The sequence below is a fragment of the Lissotriton vulgaris genome, chromosome 3_1, assembly GCF_964263255.1.
Source record: "Lissotriton vulgaris chromosome 3_1, aLisVul1.2, whole genome shotgun sequence".
NCBI lineage: Eukaryota > Metazoa > Chordata > Amphibia > Caudata > Salamandridae > Lissotriton > Lissotriton vulgaris.
The window spans coordinates 1,854,826,298-1,854,851,306 of NC_141689.1; the positions used below are offsets into that span (position 1 = coordinate 1,854,826,298).

At 47.0% G+C, this 25,009-nt stretch overlaps 1 protein-coding gene across 1 annotated transcript in view; it reads left to right on the forward strand.

Annotated features, from left to right (window-relative positions):
* TRIM2 (tripartite motif containing 2) overlaps positions 1–25,009 on the forward strand; it is a 460,803-nt gene that overhangs the window by 31,649 nt on the left and 404,145 nt on the right. The window lies entirely within an intron of this gene.

A 25,009-nucleotide genomic window follows, 5' to 3' on the forward strand; every position in this document is an offset into this window, starting at 1 on the left:
CCAGCTTACTGCCTTTTTTATATGACTGCATATATGCACTTTTTTAGCACCATGGTAGAATGGTATCTACTATTCAAGTTTTTGGTGCTTGTAATGACTTTCATCTGCTTCTGTCTACTGATTATCGCAGCCCATGTGTTCAATACCAGAATAACGTTGGTTCAATAAATATATTGAAAACATTCCACTGAGTATTCTGTATATTTCTCTGAGCACGAGTAAGCACAAGTGACTGAGCGAAGGGTTCTGATCTGTTTTCACAATCCATAAAGGATCAGGGTTGTCATGTTCAGTGCTTGCCAGAAATTATTTGCTCCTTAGTAAGGTTAGGTGGGGGCCTGTGGTGGCACTGTGAGATAGCTGGTCTCTAGGCCAACATGTCCCGGGGGGTGCCTAGAATCAGTCTAGGCACCTTGCTCAAAGTTTATGTTGTCCAACAAACGCACAGATCCTACAGATTAGTGGGAACTACACGACATTAGAGGCTTAATAGTCTCAGCATGGAAAGTGTTGTTGGCTAAAAATCCATGATTGGCTGAAGGTGTCTCAATTTGGTTGCACTTCATAGCTGTTTACACTGTGGCCAATAAGTTATATTTCTATACATTTGTTTGTACGAATGAAATACAATATGTGCCAATGCACCTTGCAAGTTATAACAAAACCCTATATCAGCATTAATGTTACAGAGATTACTTTGTGTTTGGATTACTGATATTAGAAATTGTGCAACATCACTTACAAATGACTTAGATTGGTGTTTTCCACAATCATGTTTTTGTGGGCTACTTTCCATTGTTTTTTTACCATACACTTCCCAAGTTAAAGACCGTTTAGCATGTTTATCCTGCACCTCAGAAACAGTTCCCAGGGCATGCTTTCTGTATGATTTACGTATATCTAAGCTGTGATCCAAATATTGGCAGCTAACAAAGCCTTAATATTCTGAACTTTTCTAGTGTAAAGTTCATATGTGACATATACGAGTTTTTAAGTATTAAAGGCAGAAAGTCATGATGCTTTGAAGTTGTTAGTGCGTTGTGCTCCTCCTGTAAATGGTGTTAAAGCAGTGTAAGCACTGGATTTTGAAAATGACCCCAGACATCACAGCGCTGCGCATCAAAAAAGATCTAAAAATGCATGCTTTTAAGAAATGTGCTCGTAAAGTTTCAGAATACCGTTGTTAGAGCCATTTTGCAAGGCCGTGAGGACTGCTAGAGCGATAGTAATCTACCCAAAATGCGATCCACCCCTCGCTCGTTCTCACTCATGCTAGATGCACGTGCATAAGGGAGACTGCTAAAAATACCCACGATCACTCATTCTTTGGGCAGATTTGAAAATGCCATGCACTAATGATGTTATTAATGGCCATTGGATTGGTGCCCTGTCTGGCCAGGTTCACAGCAGCCCTTTCCGCCTCCAGATGCACAGCAGTGACGTTTGCTAATCTGCTTCCTCCTCCTCGTCTGAGAGAATGAGTTCAACGACTGCTAAAAGAATACACCCTGGCTCACCAGACAGCAGAAGTTGTCCGCTTTCGAAAGAAACCAGACAGTCAAGTGCTGGGAGTGGAATTAAAAAAGCAGATCAATATGTTCCTTTTTCTGAATATACTCCGGAACCCCTGGTTGGTAGACCGTTCATACCTACTTAGAAGTGTAGAGGGGAGAAATAGTTTGCCGCATCACCAACCCAATAATTAATGACTCCAAAGAATCACAGACTCCAGGTTAGGATTTATTACAAGGCCAAAAGAAACTGAACATACAGACACCTCAATATGAGTTTGTAGAAATACAAAGCCATATCTGCAGGCAAAGTTCAATCTCTAAAGCATGTAAAGAATGAAAAATTCCAGGATTAGAACACAGACAATGAGTGCCACAAAGGCACAATTAACCTTCACTGGGTTTCATAATATTTCATACATTTCATAGTCTGTCCCAACACTACTACTAACATAACATCCCTACTTAGCATTCCCCAGGCAAGTTCAGGAAAAGGTGTCCGCGCGTGAAGACTTCCTAAGAAGTACACTCGCGTTGAATGGGTCATGTAGCATAAAGCTACAGAGCTCGTTCTAAGATGCTCCTTTTCTCTCCCGGATCTCCTCTACCCTCTCAACCCCCAGGGCACTATCGCTAATTCCAAAATCAACATCCTAGGACACGCCTATTTCACATCAACCGATCCTCCAGCTCGACACCTCCTCGTAGGTGATTTTCCATTTAGTTTCTATGCTCCCAGCCTCTGGCTTGATAACCTTGATTCCCAGGCTTTCTCCTGTGAGAAAGAACACCGTCTCACATTATCAGCTCTCCTTGTTCAAATATATCTTCTCCTCCCTAGCCCTAGCTCCTATAACAAAAGATGTATTCTAACTAACAGAGATGACTTTCTCCACCTGCAGCAGAAATGCAAGAAAGATAAAGATTTCACGTACACATGAACATTACAAACAACCGACTTCTGAGAGCCAGGAAAATTCACACGAGGCCTACTAAAATCGGCTAACAAAAGAATCACTGTGAAACTTCATTAAGCATGCATATACACAAACATTAATATTGTGCACAATTAAATCAACACATTATATGACAATAGGTTAATTCTCATTAGTCATTTATAAATGAACATTAGAATCTTCGCAGTTTAGAACACAATTACAATAATAATTTCCCCACATTATACGAAGCATCTCTATCACTTCACTTTACACGTTATTACATTTCACATTGTAGTATCCAATGTTAAAACAACAAAAGAATAAATGTAAGTGCAAACTAGTCGTGATTATAATGCTCTCCTACAAATGAAAGAGCATAATCGCACTCTATCAGGCGATAAGGGTACCTTTGCTGTGTTTAATGCCGTGTCCTATTCCCTTTGCTGACTATATATATTTTTCTCTTGTCTTCTGTTTCTTAAAATAGCCACTGGCCACCAAACTTTGTTGCATACTGGCAGAAATGCCGTACTAAGAAAAACTGCATAGATCTAGTGTGCCTTGGTTGACTTTTTCAGATATTTATCCATTTACAATAGACAAAACAAACGCATTTGCAAGTAGTAGAAGCATTAGTGTTTGAAACAGACAACGTTTTGGAGCTCTTGACACTGTTATAATAGTATCAGACTGTGTCTACAGGTGGTGAATTAGCCCACTGAGCATTCTTACCCATGTGGGTACCGTATGTCATTTCTGATTACAAATAGATTGGCCCGATTGCATGTCAATTAGTTCACAGTGGCTTCTACAGTTTAGATTTTTTTCCGCACAGCGGAATACAGTAGGTCTCCATTGGCAATTATATAGTGGTAAATGTATGTCCTACTGTAGCGTGAGATGTGGTGTTTATTATGTGCTGTATGATAAGACTTACCAAGTTCTATAATGTTATTTTTTTAACTTTTAGTTATATGCCTATGCTATTCTTAAGTAGAATCATATCTGGTAACTGGTTTCATGAGCACTCAATTCAGATTACAGAGCACTACTAATGGCATTAAAGGGGTTTTGGAGATGCTGGGAAACTAGATAAAGTATTGTATTTCTTTGAAAAGTGCTGCATTGTGCTTTGATTTTAAAGTATCACGGTGTAATACTGGGAATAAGACCATATAAAATGTTAAATTGAGTGTTAAAGCTCAAAACAGAATAACACCAAGTGTCTTGTAAGTATCTGGCCTGGTGTTAAGATTTTTAGATAAATGCATTACCAATGTTTACATAGTCATCATATTCCCAGTTGTTTACTGTGTTCGCAGGGTTACAAATGGCCGTTATTTGTTTCTGCGTCCTGTCAGAAGTAGTGTGCCTTTTTTGTCTTTCTTGTTTTGTTAGTTCGCTTGTTTGAAAAAGAGTGATGCTTTAATACATTAATTTCTTGTGGTTTGTATATTGGGACATCAAATGTGGTGGTTTATTGTCTTTGTTTATGATACTTTTAAGATTGTTCTAGGCATTAAGTTTGACTCATTTGTTAGGAGAGCTTTGGGAGAATGGTGACTGTTCGCAAGCGCTTTCTGGGTATAAGATTGATGGCATATTCTCTGGAATTACTGATACTTCCTCCACAGTATTTGCTGGATGGCAAAGTAATGATTGGGTGTGTGGGTTTAAGAGCACGGATTCCTGCTCAGGCTCATATGCGGGCTGGGCAAAGTTGATTCAAGTAGTCAAAGCCACTATGCATTGTGGATCATAGATATTTGGTGAGAAATCAATAGTGGTTCCACTTTTGTGGGCGCCACAGTACATGGTCATGAGCTACCTCCACTGCAACGTTCATAGACGGTTCAGAAGGATGAAATGATACAATGCGTATATATCCAATGGGTATATCCCAGTTGCACACTGGTTTTTCTTACAAGATTCCCTTTCATCAACTCAATAGGGCATTTAGCGGTCTTAGCCCGGCCAGAATTGTATAAATCCCCTATGGCTTTGTGGATTGCATGAGTCCAGAGGTGGTAATGGTCTATTGTGGTTTGGGAGTTTTCCACTTTGTAGTTCATTCCAATCCCTTCTTCGGACAGTGTTCCTGTCAGATAGGATCACTTGTACCTCTCTCAATAAGGCCTGTTCTGCTTCATGTCGGTGCTGTTGCAGCTGTGTGTGCCAAGAACGTTTCTCAAGGTCTTTTCCTCTGTAGAATCCACAATTCACAGCTTGTTTAACCCGAATTTTAGAGCAACAAAAACAAGTCAACACTCGAGGCTAAGACCCTAGGTATAACATTATGTTGATTCCATATATCTTGCTGAACGCTGATATTCCCATTATTGGCAAATTTGCTCTAGTCATGTCAAGAATGATGGAACACAAAGCTCTTATATTGTGTATGATTGTTAGTTGTGCATTTGTGTTGTGCTTGTTCGTCCAACCTAAGGCCACTAATTGGCAGTGGAGGACAGCCAGCACACAAACATGAACTAGGCCTATAGAAATTACTATTAAAACATCACAGCTGTTGCTCACTGAACCCCTTTCAGAGGGCCATGAGGCATGCATGGGTTACTGGACCCAACCATGGTGGTTGAGGCCTTTCATTACTGATGTCCCAGGGCCCGACCTACTATGGATCCCAAGCAACTGATCCAAGTAAACCTTCTGCACTTGAATCTCAGTGGCATGTGAAGTCGAGCAGTCAAAGCTTCCTCGGGGGAGATGAAGATACAGGTCAGTGAACTCAACTCATAACTCAAAGTGCAAACAGTACGAACAATAAATCAATGTCCACTCAAATATTTGGTTTTATACAAAAAAGAAGAACCTTTCTTCACTCCCGACTGGAACCCAGTGAGGGTTTGACATCCAACCTGTGAACTTAGCCTCACTCTCTGCTTCGGGTAATTATCTGAATCCTTTGGCACAGCGGTACCCGCATCCCCTCCTTGCATGAAGGGTTTCCATGGTACTTGGAAAACAAAGGCATTGACTTTTTAGGTTGCAGCCTACCAGACAGAGCTGTCTGGTTCACTAAAGACATCTTGGGGACTTTCAGAAAGTTGACCTAGGAATACATCATGCCCTTTGCTTGCCATTCGATTTGTGATTTGTAACTTAGGTTTTCTTGTATTCCATTTGTTGGCTTTATTTACTTTAGGCTGTCCAGATTCAGTTCTTCCCTCCTGTTGCCTAAGCAGTGTTTATGGGTTTTTTCCACAAACTCGTTTCTGTAAACAGGCCTTTAAATCTTGTTCTTATCGTGTTGTGTTTACTGGACATTCAGAGACTAAGGTCAAATGTCAGGCGCTGTCTTATCCTTCGGAGTGCTCCATTTCTGTAAACAGGTCTGTAAATCTTGTGCTTATCTCGTCGCATTTGCTGTGCATTCAAAGACCACGGTCAAATGTCAGGCGCTGTCTTCTGAGGGTGCTTCTTTACTATTCTTTCCCTGACTTCAAAGTGAGAGGATTTATCTGACAATCTTGTTGGATACTGTAGGAAAGAGTTTTTTCTAGCACATAAGAACATTTAAATGCACTGTGTAAGTATTTCAGAATATATCAGAATTAGGAATTCAAAGGATGCACATTTTGTGTTATAAGTGTGTTGGAAACAAATACTTTAATATGATCAACGTGCAGTGATGGACTCTGCACCACTGCTATCAATGTCACTGCACTCTGCTGCACTTTGCACTACTGCACTCTAATCTGCACCACTCCACGCCACTGCACTCTGCACCACTCCACTCTATGCCATTGCACTCTATGCCATTTCATGCTAAGCCTCTCAACTCTACCCTGTACTACTCTACTCTATGTCAATGCACTCTTCGCCACTCTACTCTACACCACTGCACTCTTTGCCACTGCACTCTACACCATTCCAGTCTAGACCACATCAATCTACTCTGCACAACACCCCTCTACACCACTGTACTCTACACCACTCTGCAAAACTGCACTCTACGCCACTGCAATCTATGCCAATACACTCTGCGCCAATGCACTTTACTCTGTAACACTCAACTCTATGCCTTGCATTCTATGCCAATACACCGTACGCTACTCTAATCTACTCTGCACCAGTGCACTCTATGCCATTGCACTCTACACCACTGTACTGTATGCCATTGCACTCTATGCCACTCTACGCACCTGCATTCTACCCTGTACCACTCTACACTATGCCCCTTCACTCTATTCTGAAACAATTTACCCTATACCACTGCATTTTACGCCACTCTACCCCACTCTGTGCCACTCCACTCTATGCCACTGAACTCTATGCTACTCTACTCTTAACCACTGCACTCTTTGCCTCTGCACTCTACACCACTTTACTCTGCACAACTCCACTCTACACCACTGCACTATATGCCAATATACTCTACGCCAATGCATTTTACTCTGTAACACTCAACTCTATGCCCCTAAACTCTACACCAATCCGCTGTACGCCACTCTGATCTAAAATGCACCATGGCACTCTAAGCCACTGCACTCTATGCCATTGCACTTTACATCACTTTACTGTATGCCATTACATTTATGCCACTCTGCACAACTGCACTTTACCCTGCTCCACTTTACTCTATGCCACTACATTCTACTCTAAAAAAATCTACTCTATGCCACTCTACTCCACTCTGCAGCACTCCACTATGTGCCACTGCATTTGTACACAACTACACAATACTCTACATCACGGCAATCTGCACCACTGCTCTCTATGCCATTCTACTCCACACTACTGCAGTCTGACACTCTACTATACAAATTTGCACTTTCTACCACTGAACTCTACACCACTCTATTCTGTACTGCTCCACTCTACGCATCTCCACTCTACACCACTGCACTCTACGCCACTGCACTCTACAGCACTAAACTCTACTCTGTACCCCTCTGTGCTTCTCTGCTCTGCACCACTCTACACCACTGCACTCTATTCCACTGGATTCTACACTGCACCACTGCCCTATGCGTCACTCATCTCTATGCCTCTCCACTCTGCACTACTCTGTGCCTCTCTACTCCACTGCACTCTATGCCACTGTACCGTATGCCACGGCACTCTGTGCCACTCTACTCTGCACCACTCTACTTTGTGCCACTCCAGTCTGCACCACTCTAATTTACACCACCGCATTTTAAGACGCTGCATTGTATGCCACTCAATGCCACTGCACTCTACTCAACTATATTCTGAAACACTGTATGCCAATGCACTCTACACCTGTCCGCTCTACTCTACGCCACTCCTCTTTACACCACTCTACCCAGCTCATCTTATGCCACTCCAATACACAACACTCTCTGCCATTCCAATATACAACACTGTACTCCACTCTTCACCATTCCACTTTACAACCTTCCATGCCACTCTCCTTTACACCACTATTTATTTATTTATTTATTTATTTATTTTTAGAGTTTTCTATAGCGCGAACTTGAACCGATTAGGTTATCAGAGCGCTTTACATAGCACCAGTTCCGTTACATGTTATCACAGCAGTTTACATAGAATCAGTTACGTTGCACATTTCAGGATCTTGAACTGATTAGGTTATCAGAGCGCTTTACATAAGACAGCATTCGATGTCCAGTGCCCTCCTCCGCCGTGTAGCGGGGGACCACTTCCAGCCCTCCGAAGTCGTCGAGCTGTCGGGACTAGGCTCCTGGAATTTCAGCTGCCCCTTTACAAGGCACTTTACATAGAATCAGTTACGTTACACATTTCAGGAACAACTTTCTTTTTGCTCTAGTGGATAGGGTTATCTCTTCACACGGGGGAAGGGATACACCTGGCTATATTCCAACAGTTCCACAGGCGATTAGTCGTAAAAGCTATAATTCTAACACAGGGAGGGGATACACATGGATACAATCTAAAAATCAAATAGTATACTAGTCGTTAGAGTTATCTTCTATCTTGACAGGAGGGATGTGACTGGAAACACTCTAGGGGTAATATAGGGGTGGTAGAGAGTACAAAGGACCGCTGCAAACACTACACGAGTACCAGCATAGAGGAGGGGTGGGTGGGATGCAAAGGTCTGGAGGGAAGGAAGGGCTAGAGTCCAGCGAGAACTGTCCAAGAAAAAACAGCAGCATTCACAGCATAGAGGAAGGGTGGGTAGGATGCAGGGTATGGAGGGAGGGACTAGTCCAACGAAAAAGTCCTCCAGAGTCCACCAGGGCCCTATCCTCTGCGTTCGTGTTCCCGTAGCCTGCGTCTGCCGGTCATAGAAAGTGTGTCCCCAAGGGCGCCATCTTGAAGTCAGGCACCGCCGGCGCCAAACAGCGCGGCCAGCAATGGGGAAGGGGGGGGCACATCTCTGCCCTCGGGCCCAGGCTCGTCTGTGGCGGAGAGAGGGGTGTATGGCCCCCGGAGCAGGTCGGTGGGAAGGCCTCAAGGCGGCGCCGTCATCAGCAGGGGCGCCGCCGTCAATCACCGGCCCTTTACTGGTGTGCCCCTGGAATGCCCTCAGAGTCTCGGTGGGTGACAGCGGGTGGCAGCGGGGGACGCCGTGGGAGCTCTACATACCGCTCAGGTGATCAGCGCCTGTCCGACTCGCCCCCGGTCTCCGCTTCTCTTCCCTGATGCCCTTCAGCCCGGGCCGGCAGCGGGCGTCCGCCATGTTGGGTCCCCGGCAGGGATCAACAGCAGCCAGCCAGCGCCGCTCCACAGACACCAGCAACGAGGTGGCGGCGGGGGACGCGGCAGGAGCCCTACATCGGCTCGGGTGAACAGCGCCCGCCCGTCCGACTCGCCCCCGGTCTCCGCTCCTCCTCCTTGATGCTCCACAGCCCGAGCTGGCAACGGGCGGCCGCCATGTTGGGTCCTCGGCGGGGATCGGGAGCACTCAGCAATCGCCGCTCCACAGGCACCAGCAGCAATCGGGGTAGCCCCGCAGATGCCCCACACCCTCCGCTACAATCAGGAAGCGTGTGCGTCGCGGGGGGCCTCCCAAGGACGCTGGGCTCCCGGCCGGAGCAGCGCGCGGGCCGGGAGCCGAGACGGTCCACGTCCGTCCCGTCTCGGGTGTTCCTACTTTTTGCCATTCTGAACAGCAGCCACGCTTGTGGACACCATGGCTAAAACACATTGGTAAAGCCAATAGCTCTTGCATAGGCAAGAACTATTGGCTTTGCCAACACTTATTCCCTCCAGTGTGTCCCATCCAGCTCAAAGGAATGCAACAATACACAAATCTGTCTGGGGGATTCATCTCTCCTCATGTCTTCACTTGGCAAGCCTGGGCGTCCCAAAATGAAACCCAGGATCCTCCATGGAATGTACCATTGCAGTCACATTTGCTCAGTACACATTCACAGCACATTTACTGTTCAGCATATACACATGCATTCAGCACACACACCCTTTCTGCACACACTGTTTAGCACTGAAGCTTTTCTATATTTAAAAAGGGTGCGATATTTGAAAATACACATTTACCATGTGCGCTGCACAACTCTTCCCCCTTCATGTATTGTATTTAACGCAAGCACACATACACCAGCACATGCTCTCATTGCAAATGCTCTGCACATTCATTATAGGCATAAATACACCCAGTACATGCACTAACCACCCACATACCTCTATCCCTGTAGTGTACCCTTCCCAGGCACACTTTCATCCGTGCAGAGTCACTACACCTACGCTACGCAACACTCCACGTCCGCCTGATGTAGGCCAAGGGCTAACTAAGCACACAGCAGGGGAACTTTAAAAAGGTGAGTGAGCCTGTAGGCCTCACTCCAGTGACACAATTTAGAAAGGTTCTGCTCAACAGTAGCAGCTACTATCAGGCAGTAGTGGTAGGGCAGGGGTTAAGAAAAAATAAAAATTCACCTCTGTCGGCTGCTGCTTCTCACCTGCCCTCTTCGATCCAGCAGGAAGCAGACTCCCCTAGCCAATCACAATGCTGCTGTCACCATGACAACAGCGTTGTGATTGATCTGAGGGCTGTGTTTTGGCACTCAGACAGGTTGTGGGAGCCTGTGCATGTTCTCCACCGTGGCTGTGCATTAAAAGCCTGGTGGAGAACATGTTAAGTGCGCATGACTTTTTGGCCGGCCCAGGACGGCTAGCCAAACTGTCATGCGCTCAGAAAGTACTCACCAATCCTCCCACTGCTCTGTGGGCAGCCCTGCCTTAAACCTTCAGAGCCTTCGGAAAAATAAAACTGTAATAACATGGAGTTATTATCATTTTATTTTTCCTTTGGGGCAACGCTCATCCGCCTTAAGGAAGGAGCCACCGCTGCTGCTCAATACTACGATGACCACACAGTATGTTACCACTACCTCACTTGTACTGCTTAAGTCCTGGAGGAGGAAGTAGACTTTCACCACTATGAAGGTAGCACTTTGGACACCCCTCCTGGTCCAAAAAGGCTACAATGCGTGAGACAGGTCTATGTCATGGTGCACACGCATGATCCATGTTCGCCTATGACAAAAAAAAAACAGCATTAGGAATCCAGATGTACAATTGGGCACTAAAGCAGGGGTATACATCTTTAACCACGCAGAGGACTTTTCCATCCTAACAGTTGCTGTTCCTTTGGGATGGAGGTAGGAGTGTGTTGGCTGGGAGTAAATTCTGGTGATACAGTTCCATGGATATGTTCATGTAGATGCTAAGGTCCACTTTGAATACTTGATTATCAGTTCTGATATTCATGCAATATCAATCATTGGTAGTAGTGAGAGAAGCTTAACAAGTCTAAAGGTACCCTGGCCTTGGGTTGCACTCAGTAAGCATGTACGCACAAAGAGTGAAATAGCAGGTCGGACATGTAAAGAGAAGAGATAGGCCAAGCTTGCTTGTGAGGAGGTTAGTGGCTATACAGTATCAGCTCAAAGACATGACAGACTCTTTAATATTAAATATTCTTTAGATTCAGATATTGATTGACAAATAAGGCCATGCAATTTCCAGCTACTTTTGTGATTTTAAACACATGGATGTGATATGACTGGATTTGTTTGTACACACATTGAACACTAAACCACCTCCTATTTTCAGCACTTATGCTCATCCACCTACAAACTTCCAACTCAACTGAGTGGTCTATTCCGAGCCATTAATTTTTCTTACTCCAAACATGTTTTTCAAATGAAAGCATGTATTTACACATAATAATGTAATTCACCATCTGGAAGGGTGACATAAATGTTGGTGAGTTCTCAAGCTCATGGGACCACTCTTTAGTCCCAAATGCTGAACCAGTTTCTAGTACCAAAGGGCATCCTAAACATCTGTAATGACATAATCTGCAACATATGTTTGTTATGTATCTGGTGAGGCTCTGTTTTTTTGGATGGTCTATGGTGCAGGACTTGCCTTGAGTCGCCTTTATCTTAAGCATGTGTCCTTCAAGTTTTGTCAAGTGCAGAAACTGAGAAGGCTCCAAGCTCTGCAGCTTAGACAACTGCTGTGCGGACTACTGTTAATATTTAGCTGGTTTGTTATAATGTGATTGTAAATTAACTGCCAGTGATTGTGGTATGGACTTGCATTTATATAGAAATCAATATGAAATACAATCTCTTAAGCAAGCATACAATATGGGTGGGGATTTGATTTCAGGTTTGCTTTAAACATCTTTACTTCCCATGGTATTCACAACCCAGGTCTGTGCACGAATTTTTTGACCAGGGCACAAGGGAACTTTCCACACCGACCATTCAGTTCCTTTGTTCCTAGCCTTGGAGGTCCATGTTGTAAAAGGGGGAGGGTTAAAGGATGTCATTTGATGGTGGCCTGGGATATTCCATGGACAGGAGGGTGCTTGACTAGTTATGGCATTAGGCACATGAATTGTAATTTTTAGGTCGTACCTACCAGACAGGTCTTAGCTGTCAGGAGAATAGCCTCTTGTGGACCATATCAAAACTTACAGTGGACTTAGAGTCCACCCACTGCTTACCATTGGTTGGCTTTATTGGCATGCTCATTTGTTTGTTTCTAATTCAATGGCTTGCCTTCCTCTTGTCTTTATCCTTTCCCCGGAGCATAGCCTCTTAGCAATCTTTTTGATTAGACGATTTGTATCCTTCCAGTGCTCACATTTATGGAATTATTTTTTTCTTTTTCTGTAAGTGGTTCACATGCCAGATATCCACACGGTTGTCATCAGTCCCTTTTGGTTCTGTTATGGGTTGCAGGTGTAGTTGGGACCAAAAAGCGAGTCACATCAGTGCATTGGGTGGCAGTGGGCCCTGCACAAGTGAGAGGTCCGTGGTTGGCTCTTTATCACATCCACTGGACCGCTGCCACTCACGCCGAGCCTCTTCATCATTTTTCACCTCTCCCAGCAGTTTTGTCTTGGCCTGAGTAAGGTCGTTTTTTTTTTTTCTCGAGTTGGTTGTCTGTTACATATTGTAGGAGAACGCAGGGTCATTTCCTGTTCAAGTTTTGCATGAAAATGTTTTTGCCTTCAGCTTGGACAAGGAAAAAAGTTGGGAATATATTTATTCAGAGTTTGTGGCCACCCATCCATCACCAACAATTAAGGTCAACAGGGTAGAGGGTATTGGTGCCAGGCCCTGCGTCTATTGCCCAGCACTGTCTTCACAATGAAGAATATTGTGAGCATTTGGAAACTTGGGCACACGCTTTTTGTCTTTTTAGTATCCAAGTATAAGGGTTACTCAGTCGCGTGTACCCACCCAGTATTAACACTTCTGGGATGTCGTGGGGCAGTGCTGACCTTATGAATGGTATAACAATTAGATATAATATGTACCTTTATTGCAGATTGAAATGCTAGATGAATTTATTGTGGGGATGTTTTTAAAGATGTAATTGCATGTAAATAAATTCATCCCATGATTTTCTGGAAGTTTGAATGATTTGTTTTTATTTTGTGCGGGCAGATGGGTTCGCCTTTTGACAGATGCACACTTTACTGTGCTTCCTATTGTAAATCTTTGTAATGTTAATATATAAAACAGCGGTACAGTGTTCTGCCGAGTATTGTCCATACCAGAGGTTCCTTCATTTCCTGTATTCTACATTATTATATGCCTGCAACCCACCCACCCACCATAAAGTTCTACGTACAGAACCTCATATTTGAGGTGACACAAAGCACTCCACTGCTTCTTGGAGACAGTTCTTCTTCATATATAATACATACAAAAACAAAATCTATGTAGAGCTTGAAGAATGCAATGCAAAAAGGGCTCGTATGATTCCCTCTTCTTCAGGTCCATCTCCCTTGAAGAGTCTGAACATTGAAGGGTCTTGTTGCCATGCACAAAAATGTGAGTAAAGTTAATTATCAGTTGAAAGAGTGATTAACTTGTTTTTAATAATTTACGTTTGAAAGAAACTGAAGATAACGGAGTTGCCAGCTATTGGAATTACTCGGTGCGTTTTGTTTGGTGCTGTGATTGTAATTACCAAGAGGGTCTTCACTTTCACCGCGTAATTGTATGTGCTTTCTTACTGGACTTAATAAAGTACATGTAAATTACACTTTCCCAGCAATGAAACCATGCACTGATTGAAAAACTAATGAACAGTGAGATAATGACAACTACTGCCTGAAAAACTCGGATTTTTAGGTATTTCTAAACGTCAACAGTTGAATTTCAGTACAGAGATGAAGCAACATGGTATTCCCAGGTCTTGCTACAGCTAATAAACAAGCTCTGCCCTCTAGTTGTGCTGATCTTAACTTTTTCTCCCTAGAGATTTATATAGCACGAACTTGACCCGAAGGTATAGGGTATCAGAGCGCTTTACACCAGCACAAGTTGCATTACATGAGGACACATTCATTTTTGATTAGGCATGGGGAGATTAAGTGATTTGCCCAGAATCACAGGATGTTGCGCATCCTTGATGAGACTGGAACCCAGTTCTTCAGATTTGAGGTCGACCATCCTAGTGGTTATGCCACATCCTCTCCTCTACTTTGGGACGTTCAGAGTAAATGCCTGTGTTGATCTCTGACTAAGTCTGAGTTTGTTACTTGGAAAGCTTAATCGCAAAAACAAGGTGGTTCCAAACACTGCTTTAAGAGTGTATTGAGCTGGGTACTTGTTGCAGCCACCCCACACACACTTTTTGCCTGGTTTTTGATGCAACTTTGACTGTGGTGTATTGGGTCCCTGCTAACCAGGTTGCCAGTACCAGTTTTCTTTCCCTAAAACGGTACCACAGTTGGTGCAACTTCAGTAACCCCTGTATGTCCGTAGTAAAATGGTACCTCTGGTACCTGGGTATTGGGACTGAAGAGGGTCCACTAGGGCTGCAGCACAAATTGTGCCACTCTAGGGACCCCTCACCAGGATCATGCAAACTGTCATTCCAGGCTGTGTATCATGGTGCAGAGAAAACTGAAGAGTCAACATGGCACACATCCCTTCGATGGTTTGCACCTGGGACAATAAAGTTGATTAAAAGACTAAAGAAAATAATATCACATAGAAGGCTGTTTGGTAACATTACGTTCACAAAATCGAGTGTACTTAATTTTTTTAGAACAATTAAAGTTTTTCCAGGAATATTACATCTAAAAAGATTGTTCCTCATTTTTATCATTGACATTTTAGACATGTAATTATGTCAGAGCATACGTATATTGTTGTAAACAAAAATTTGTAAATTTCCAGTACATGCAGGAGTGTATTAATGGGAGGGAAGCAGTGGCTTGTGGGACTTGTATTTTTCTGTTGTTGGTTTTCTCAAACGGTAATAAGAGTCATGTGTAAGGTTGGAATTCACTCAGGAGAATTAGATGGAGAGATCACGCTCAGGGTGGTTTAATTTGGATTGTTATGTTTGAGTTGGTGGTTGTGCACTTTCACAATGGTGTGAAGGGAAGCAGTTGAGGTGTTTTTTCTGCCGAGCACAGGATTATGAATTTGCAGGCATATACTAATATTTTAATTGCTTTTGGAGCGATCACGCTGTGGGTGTTGATTTACATTTGGTTTTATTTGGCTGCCCTGGGGAACACTTTGTTTATGATTTTAATTGTTTGTGAAAGCACATTGTTTTGCATGGTAACAGCGGGACATGCTTGGCACAGATCTGGTGTAATGGTTCTTAGTGAGATATGGGTAATAAGTGTTTGTGAATGAAAAGTTTCTAAAATGCCTGGATTGAATTTTGCACAATGGGTTTAGATATAAACAGTTTACGTTTCATGTCCAATGTCGCAAAATATTAAATGTGATGTGACGTAACATTTGTATAGCGCACTATCACTCCAAGGAGCATCTTGGCCCTTTGGCTCAACCAGCTGAATGATGGCCCGCAGCTGTACTGTGAGGTTTTGTAATTCTCGAGTCTGACTCCATTTTGTTCTGTGCCACCATTTTGTGTTGCCCTCACGTAGGCCTGTGAAGGTAGCCTGGCGAACAAAGTGGCCTGGCCTTCTTAGTTCATGTATACATTAACTAGGTTTCTTTTTGACTCTGAAATGAACTGTAAGAAACTGACCTCTTCACCTGAAACTGACCTCGCAAAGCCAATTTCCCTGATCGATCTTTGTCTGAGATTGCCAATCAATGTTCAGGACATCGTTAACTTTTAGTTTCCTTGCACTTGCCTTATCTTGTTCAGCATCTGTTACTGTTTCTTTTTTATGTTTCTTCATTACATGGGTTATGCTTTCAATTATAGGTTTGTCCGGCTTGTGGAGATTGAATTTGGGACATTCCTAATAATTAACTTTTGGGTTGGGATACTGTAAATTGAGTTTTTGTTATGTGATACTTTGTTTGAAAATGTACCTTATTGGCTAGAATTTTGTGCAAGTGGGTGTACATTTATAATGTGAATATTGGGTTTAAAGGGAGACGTCTCGCCTTAGTAAAATGAGCAGTCTCCTGAGAATTTACACCGTGATGTATTTCTAGGATCACTGTTACTAGCTGCAGCTAATAAACTTGCAGCCGGATTCATGAAATCCGAATTCTGCGATTTCTAAATTGCGATTTACAGCGAATCGCAATTTAGAAATCGCAGATCGGCATTCATCAAAAGTGCAGAGAAAATAAAGCGATTCGCACGCAGCCGCAAAAAGCGTTTGCGATTTTCTAAAATCGCAGAATAATCGCTATTTCCGTCAACATCCGAGTAGGAATTGCGATATCGCTAATTGCGAGATCCCTAAATGCGATCTCGCAAAATCGCGAGATCGGAAAAACGGGAAGTCGCATTTCGAGCACAGTGATGACATCACAACCAGAAAGCAGCCAGTTCCCACCCCCATTCAGAACAGTGAGGCTGATCTCGAGGCTGCATCTCACTGAGCTCCTTCCAGGACACCTGCAAACTTGCAAATCCTTAACTTATCTTACTGCAGCAATGGCAGAGGATGCTGTACCAGGGCCCAGCAACACCGTGCGCAAGCGGAAGCTCAAGTTCTCTGAGCAGGAGTTGGAGCACCTGATTGATGGGGTGGTTGATAACCACCCAAAACTTTTTGGAAAAGACTCCAGGAGGGTGCCTGAGGCGGAGAAACACCGAATCTGGCTTGGGATAGTGGCAAAGTCAACTCTGTGGGCGTGGCACACAGGTCGCTGGAGGAGCTGAAGAAGAGGTGGTACGACCTCCGAGGTCGTGCCAAGGAGAGGGTGGCAGAGAGGCTGGGCGAGACCCTGGCTACTGGAGGCGGAGAACCTACAGTCCCTCCCAACACCCCCATGGAGGACCGCGTGGAGGACACTCTAGAGCCAGAGGCGCGCATTGGGGTCATCAATCTGGACTCATCCCGCCCCACCCAAGAGAGCCAAGGTAAGTGGCATGCGACTGCGACCCTGTCCCCTATCAATGGCCATGACCCTATAGCCTGCCATAATCATCAAAAGTCATGCAATCCATGCACATTAGGTCATGCCCAAAAGCATTGTGGGACATGTAGTCTGCCCACAATGTACAAGAACCCCACTGCAGCCAGACATGTCCCAAAGTACGCAATGCCACAGCCAGTCAGGGAATGTCATCCAGCATGCATGTAGCAACTGCACGTGTGACAGATACATGCAACGAATGTTCGTCCACTTCCCCTCACAGGTGGCGCTGACAACAGCAGCGACAGGCTGCTCATTGACGAGCAACCAGAGGATGCCGAGGAGGTGCCAACAGCGACACATCCTGCACCAACAGGCGCTGCACCTATCCCCGCAGCCAGGGCAACACCATCTGCGCCACCACCATCGGGCGCAGCACCTATCCCCGCAGCCAGGACAAGACCATCTGCGCCACCACCATCAGGCACAGCACCTATACCCGCAGCCAGGGCAAGACCATCTGCGCCACCACCATCAGGCGCTGCACCTTTGACAACCACAACTCCACCACCAGCTGGACCCTCTACATCTGGTGCAGCTACTGCGGCCAGCCAGCAGAGTAGGCATGGCAGGGCTTGCCAGCAGAACACAGCACGCAGCGGCAGGAGGGGGATGGCTGTGCGCGTGCCGGGCCTGAGCATTGAGCGCCGGATGCTACGCATCCACCAACTGCAGGCACGACGGCAAGGGGCGATCCAACTGCAGCTCCACAACATTGGCCGCAATGTGGCTAATGTGGCCGACAGGATTGAGCGCATGACGACAGTCATGGAGGCCAACACTGCTGCGCTCATATCGTAGCACAACACCGCCCGCCGCCGCCACCGGCAGCTACTTACGCGGCTGTCAGCATACACCCGCTCAAACTATATAGTTGGGAATGCCACCTCCCAGCTCTCATGACGGTCCCTGGCGCAGCCGCAGCAGATGATCCAATGCTGCGAGGATGTTGCACGAGTGTTGGAGCAGGTCACCACTGCCGTACTGGCACTCCATCCTACTGGGCCAGGCAATGTCGGGGGGGACGACACCAGTGAGGGCACCTCCAGTGTGAGCAGCCTGTCTGCCTAACAGGTTGGCGTGTTACGCCGCAGCACCAGGCCCACTGCAGGGACACGTGCCGTCCCAGAGGAAGAGCCAGAGAGGCGATTGGGTGCTGCACGCCGGAGGCGCACTTGAGTTTCATGTACATTGGCTGGGACATGCTGATGATACAAGCATGTCCTGTGTTTTGTTAGGAGCAGTATGGCGCAATACTGCTTGCATTTGAATGATATAAACATAACATTATGATTGTGCCTCAACAATAATATTTAATCTAGCATCATACATCGGCCTCCTGTCATTATTTCCATTGGCATGCAAATGTGATTTGTTGGGTGAGGGGAGTGGGTGCACTAGAAATTGTTCATTGTGATGTGGTTGCGGCGTCTGTGTCCTTCAGCTGGGTTCTCCCAGCGTGCATGACGCACATGTGCAGGTGGCCGGTCGTCCCCTTCCGACTCACTGCCAGAGATCTCTACAGGTATCCGGCGCTTGGTAGCAATGTTGTTTAGTATTGCACACACAGCCACAATGCGGCAGCAGACATCAGGAATGTAGTATGCGGAATCTGCTCTTCAGTAGCCCAAATGTCCTCTCAATGCAATTCCTTGTGCGTATGTGTGCTACATTGTAACGCCGTTGCTGTGGTGTGGCAGGGTTGAGGTATGGGGTGAGGAGGTATTCACGGAGGGCGTAGCCACTGTCACCTGAATGAGAGGAGCAGAGGGTGAGTGCCTGTGCAGCGCAGCTACTTCATCGCAGTGTAACATTGTGGGCAAAGTGTACTTACCAAGTAGGTGTCCTTCACCAAAGTCTCCCCTGGCCAGTCGTGTGTGGAGGCCGCAGTGCCGTAATATGAAGGAGTCATGTGTACTCCCCGGGTACTGTGCCACTATGTCCGTGATGTATGTCTTAGCATTGCAAACCATCTGGATGTTGAGGGAGTGGTAGGACTTGCGATTGCGGTACATGTACTCCGTTGCAGCTGGTGGGCAGATGTGGATGTGGGTACAGTCAATGCATCCTATCACATGTGGGAAATGCGCAACATTGTAGAATTGATGCTTGGTCTCATCCAAATCCTGTTGGCTGGTGGGAAATTTGATGTGGTGGTGTAGCTGGGTCAGCATTGCGTCAAGGAAACTCCCTAGGCAGCAGGACATGGTGGGCTGGGATATCCCCCCAGCAGCCGCAACTATCCCCTGGAAGCTCCCGGAGGCCAGGAGGTGCAGGCTACACAATACCTGGACATGTGTGGGCACGGCATTGATCCGCCTTGTTGGGTGCTGCATCAGGGGGTTAAGGTCCTGAATTAGCTTGATGATCATTGGCCCATTCAGGCGGTTCTTGGCGTATATTTGCTCTCTGGTTTGGCCCAGCAGGGTGACCCGCTGGCGGAATATCCTGTCCTGGATTCTGCGTCTCCTCCGTGCTGCTCGCTGTAGCCTTCGCCGCCTGACCACCATGTAGATTCCTGGCATTGTGAGACTCCTTATGATGATGCTGCATCTCCTTAAGTGTGTTTGGTCAGGCCTGCACCTGTTACTGATTGGGCAACGGGTTTTCAAAGATTTTTTTCAATGGCTTTGATGGTTACCACCTGCTTTGGGTTGTCCTTAAATTGCGCCTCGCAAACAGCGATTTTGTTTTTTTCGCTATTTGCGATTTTTTATGATTACCGATTGCGATTGTATTGCGAAATCGCAATTTTATTCGCAGAATCCGTGGTTTATCACAAATTCCGAATCGCAAATGGTCTACTGCCGTGATTCTGCGAATCTTTTAGCGATTTCGCTATTCTGTGTTTGCGATTTCGCAATTTTCGTGGTGAATACCGATTTTGTAAATTGCGCTAGCAATAGCATATTCTCAGCTATTATGAGCGCAATTTTGCTTCATGAATCAAGCTGTTGGTCTCTGATGCCATCCAGAAGTATTCTGTGTCTCTACCAAGACAGGTGAACTCGAAGATCTTAGGCGTGCCCCTGACGCCGCTGGGTTAAACCCCGGTTCTTCAACTGTCCACCGAGGTGATGATCTTCACACTAATGCTTTGCATGCTGGATCCGAAAGACTGTATATTCAAGTCTTAAGGGATTTCCTGAAGGCTTGTTCTGATGTAATCTGTCACAGATGATGGGGGAGTTTGTTCCACGCCCTAGCGCAAATCACTGCCAAGGATTTACCTCCCTTCGAGGAAAGCCTAAATTTGGGGACAATAAGTAGGTTGGCAGTGGCAGACCTAAGATTTCGGAAGGGATGGTATCGTGCGAAGCTTTTCCGGATGTATATCGGGCCCTGCATATGAAAAGCCCTAAAAGTAATGATTAGGACCTTAAACAAAATGCGTTTGTGAATGGGAAGCCAGTGAAGGGCATCTAGTGCAGCCGTGGCAGAAGCCTTCCTGGGCCATCTAAGTACCAGGCGGGCGGTAGCGTGCTGGACCATCTGAAGCCTGTGAAGGGCCGCTTTGTTCGACCCTGCATACAAGCTATTACAGTAGTCCAGTCTTGATGTAATTAATGCCACCGCCACTGTGCGCCTGGCTGCCAGGGGAAGCAGATCGAAAAATTTCCTCAGGCCCTTTAGGATGTTAAAACAGGTGCCTGCTACCACTACTGCTTGCTGTTTAAATGATAGGGTATCATCAAACTTGATCCATAAATTTTGTGCTGCCGTAATTGTGCTGGGGGGGCTTCCGCATCCTCTGGCCACCATTTCTGAGGGGAGAATGAATTGTTAAGTCCAAATGGTAGAATTTCCGTTTTACCGGAATTGTACTTCAGGTGGTTATCTCTCATCCACGCGAATGTCGCTGATAGACAGTTTTTAAGATTTTGTTCTGCGTTCGCCATATCCTTATCAAGGACTAGGACCAACTGTGTATCATCAGCATATGCAATCGTGCTGATGTCAAAGGACGAGATTAGCTTGATCAGGGGGGCCATGTAAAGATTGAAGAGCGTTGGGCTCAAACTTGAGCCCTGTGGTACCCCTGTCTTCAATACCTTTTCTCCTGAACAGAAATGCTCTAAGGTGGTTATTTGACGTCTCTGCGTCAGAAAGTTCTTAAGCCACTCCAATACGGTTCCTGCTATGCCAGCTGTATATAGGGCGCAGGTTAGACAGAGTCGTGGTGTCTTGTAATTGCTTCTTCTGGAGCGGTTTTACAGCTGCGAGTTTTCATTGTGATGGAATCTCTGCTGATAGGAGTGACAAATGAATAATCGAATTTATAATAGGATTTGCCTCCTCTATCATGGCTTTTAGCAACACAGGGGGACACGGATCGAAAGGAGAACCTGACTTAATTAAGGATATAGCTTGGCGAGTATCCTCCAGACTAATCGGGATAAAGGCCCTCAAGCAGGCCATGTTTGTATCGGCCTTGGTAATTTCATCTGAAACAGCTGGCTCATAGGGAGGAAAATCTTTAGTGAGATTCTGTATTTTTTGCTCAAAGTAGTTAACTATGGAGTCGCACAGAGTCTGGGATGGTGGAATTTCCTGTGTCAGAAATTTGGGGTTTCTGAAAATATTAACGATTCTAAAAATTTCCTTCTACTTGTTTTTTGTGGATTCGATAGCAGCTGTATAAAAGTCTGCCTTAGCACGTTTAATAAGAGCATGATAATGTCTCCTAGCTGTCTTATACACATCATGTTCTTTGCTATCATAATTACGACGCCATCTATGTTCGAGTGTTCTAACTTTACCTAGCGCTTCTTTTAGGCTCGTCGAGAACCAGGGCGCTGATTTCCTCTTAGGGTGGGGTCTAGGATCCGAGCCTTAGGGATTCATCAGATTCCCTATTTCACTGATCCATTCCCAAAACCGCTGATTATCCATGATAATATTCCTCGTCAGGATGGGTTTACTCTCCTTTACCCATCTCAGAAAATCAGGGTGTTCTATAATTTTACTCCAACAAGGTGTGTTCTTCACACTGCTTTGTGCATCCTTTTTTATTGCCACATTGCTATGCTGACCAAGTTCTAGGACACCCCGCGCCGCACGGCCACCAGCTGCTGCGTGTGCCTCCCAGCCTTCTGCCTCGCTGCCCCGGCTCCGCCGCGTGACCACGCCCCCTGACATCGAGCGGCGTGGTCTGTGCTCGCTTCTTGCCCTGTGTTACTGTCTCTGCTTGTATTGTGTCTGTGATTAGATTTTTGCTGTTATCTTGTAATTTTGTTGTTATCTTGTAATTTTGTCCCCCCATTTCTGCCTGTTTTGCCTTAACTTTTCAGCCGCCCCCGTCTCATCCCTCCCCGCTCCCCGCTTCCCGCCACCACCGCTGACCCCGCCCCTTTTTCTTTCTGTACCCTCCCCGCTCCCGCCTCCCAGCTGCTCCGCCCACCCGCGCACTTCGCCATATATGGCGACCGTGCGAACGAGCAGCGGTCACGCGCAGCGGGCGCGCCGATTGTGCACCGAAGGCGCGCCAAAGGTAAGCCCGTCTGCGCCCGTCCGCGCCTGGACCGCGCCCAGCGCCAAGACCCCTGGCCCTCGACGACCCCGGCCCACCCGCCTGACGTACACCGCCGCCAACCTCAGCGCACTCAACGCCGGTCGACTCCCAGGATGCTACCAAGCCACACCACGACGCACCCACGGACCCTTCAGCTGCCACGCCTGCAAGTTCACCTGCATCCGGACCTGCCTCGCACCAGCACCCGCCAAGCCGAACACCAGCAGCACCCACCTCAAGTGCATCCTGCTCAACACCCGCTCCGTCCACAGCAAGCCATCGAACTCTGGAACCTCCTCGACACCACAGCCCCTGACGTTGCCTTCCTCACGGAGACCTGGATGAACGCCTCCTCAGCACCCGACATCGCCATCGCCATCCCAGAGGGCTACAAGATCACCCAGAGGGATCGCACCGCCAATCAGATGGGAGGAGGCATCGCCATCATCCACAGGAACACCATCCCCATCACGACCAGCACCGACAACACCCTTACCACCGCCGAACACCTGCATTTCCAGATCCACACCGACCCGAAGACCACCCTCCGAGGCACCCTGATCTACCGACCTCCGGGACCACGCACCCAATTCAGCGAGGACATCGCCGACTTCGTCAGCCCGCATGCCCTCCCCTCCGCTGACTACATCCTCCTGGGGGACCTCAACTTCCACCTGGAGAACAACAACGACCGCAACACCAGCACCCTGCTCGACAACCTCGCCAATCTTGGACTCAAGCAGCTGGTGTCCACCCCCACCCACCTCGCCGGACACACACTCGACGCAGTCTTCTCATCCAGCACAGACATCGCCTTCAGCCACGCCACAGAGCTTCAATGGACGGACCACAGCTGTGTCCACTTCACCTTCAAAAGAACGACGACCCACCACCACCAGCAACAGGTTGCCCGCAGAAGCTGGAACAAGATCACAGCCGACCAGCTCGCCACCTCCTTGAGCCAACACCCTCCTGCCAGCTCAGCGAACCCCAGCCAGGCCGCCGACAACCTCACGAAGTGGATCAGCAACTGCGCGGACGAGCTCGCCCCGCTGAGGACCCCGCCCAGCAGACCCGGCAGCAAGAAAGCCCCATGGTTCACCGACGAACTCAAGAGCTCCAAGAAGAACTGCCGAGCCCTCGAGAAAGTCTGGAGAAGGGAACCAACACCGGACAACAGGACCACCTTCAAGCTTGCCACCCGGAAGCACCACCAGCTGATCCGCGCCGCCAAGAAAACTGCATTCAAGGACCGGCTGGACAACAACGCACACAACTGCAAGGAACTCTTCAACATCGTGAAAGAGCTTTCCAACCCCAGCGCAGGAAACAACGACATCACCCCATCGCAAGACCTCTGCAACTCCCTCGCCTCATACTTCCACAACAAGATCGCGCACATACACAACAGCTTCAACAACCAACCAACGCACACCACGACCGAACCACCACCCCCCACCACCACCCTCCGCGCCTGGACTCCGATCAGCACCGAAGACACCGTCCGCACGATGAACTCCATCCACTCAGGATCTCCGACCGACCCCTGCCCCCACCACGTCTTCAACAAGGCCGACGCTGTCATCGCACCCCACCTGCGAGACATCATCAACACATCCTTCGACACCGCCACCTTCCCTGAGAGCTGGAAGCACGCCAAACTCAGCGCTCTACTCAAGAAACCCACAGCGGACCCCACCGAACTCAAAAATTACCGCCTCATCTCGCTCCTCCCGTTTCCAGCCAAAGTCATCGAGAAGACCGTCAACAAGCAGCTGGCCGCCTTCCTTGAGACAAATAGATCCCTCCACCCCTCACAGTCTGGCTTCCGAGCCAACCACAGCACCGAGACCGCCCTCATCGCCGCCACCGATGACATCCGAGCCCTGATGGACGACGGAGAAACAGCGGCCCTCATCCTCCTAGACCTCTCCGCGGCATTCGACACTGTCTGCCACCGCACCCTAGTACAGCGCCTCAGCAACGTCGGAATCCAGGAGAAGGCACTGGAATGGATCATCTCCTTCCTCGACGGAAGAACCCAGAGAGTCCGCCTACCACCGTACAAGTCAGAGGCCACAGAAGTCATCTGCAGCGTCCCTCAAGGATCCTCGCTGAGCCCCACCCTCTTCAACGTCTACATGAGCCCCCTCGCGGCCATCGCACGCCAACACAACCTCAACATAATCTCCTACGCCGACGACACCCAGCTGATCC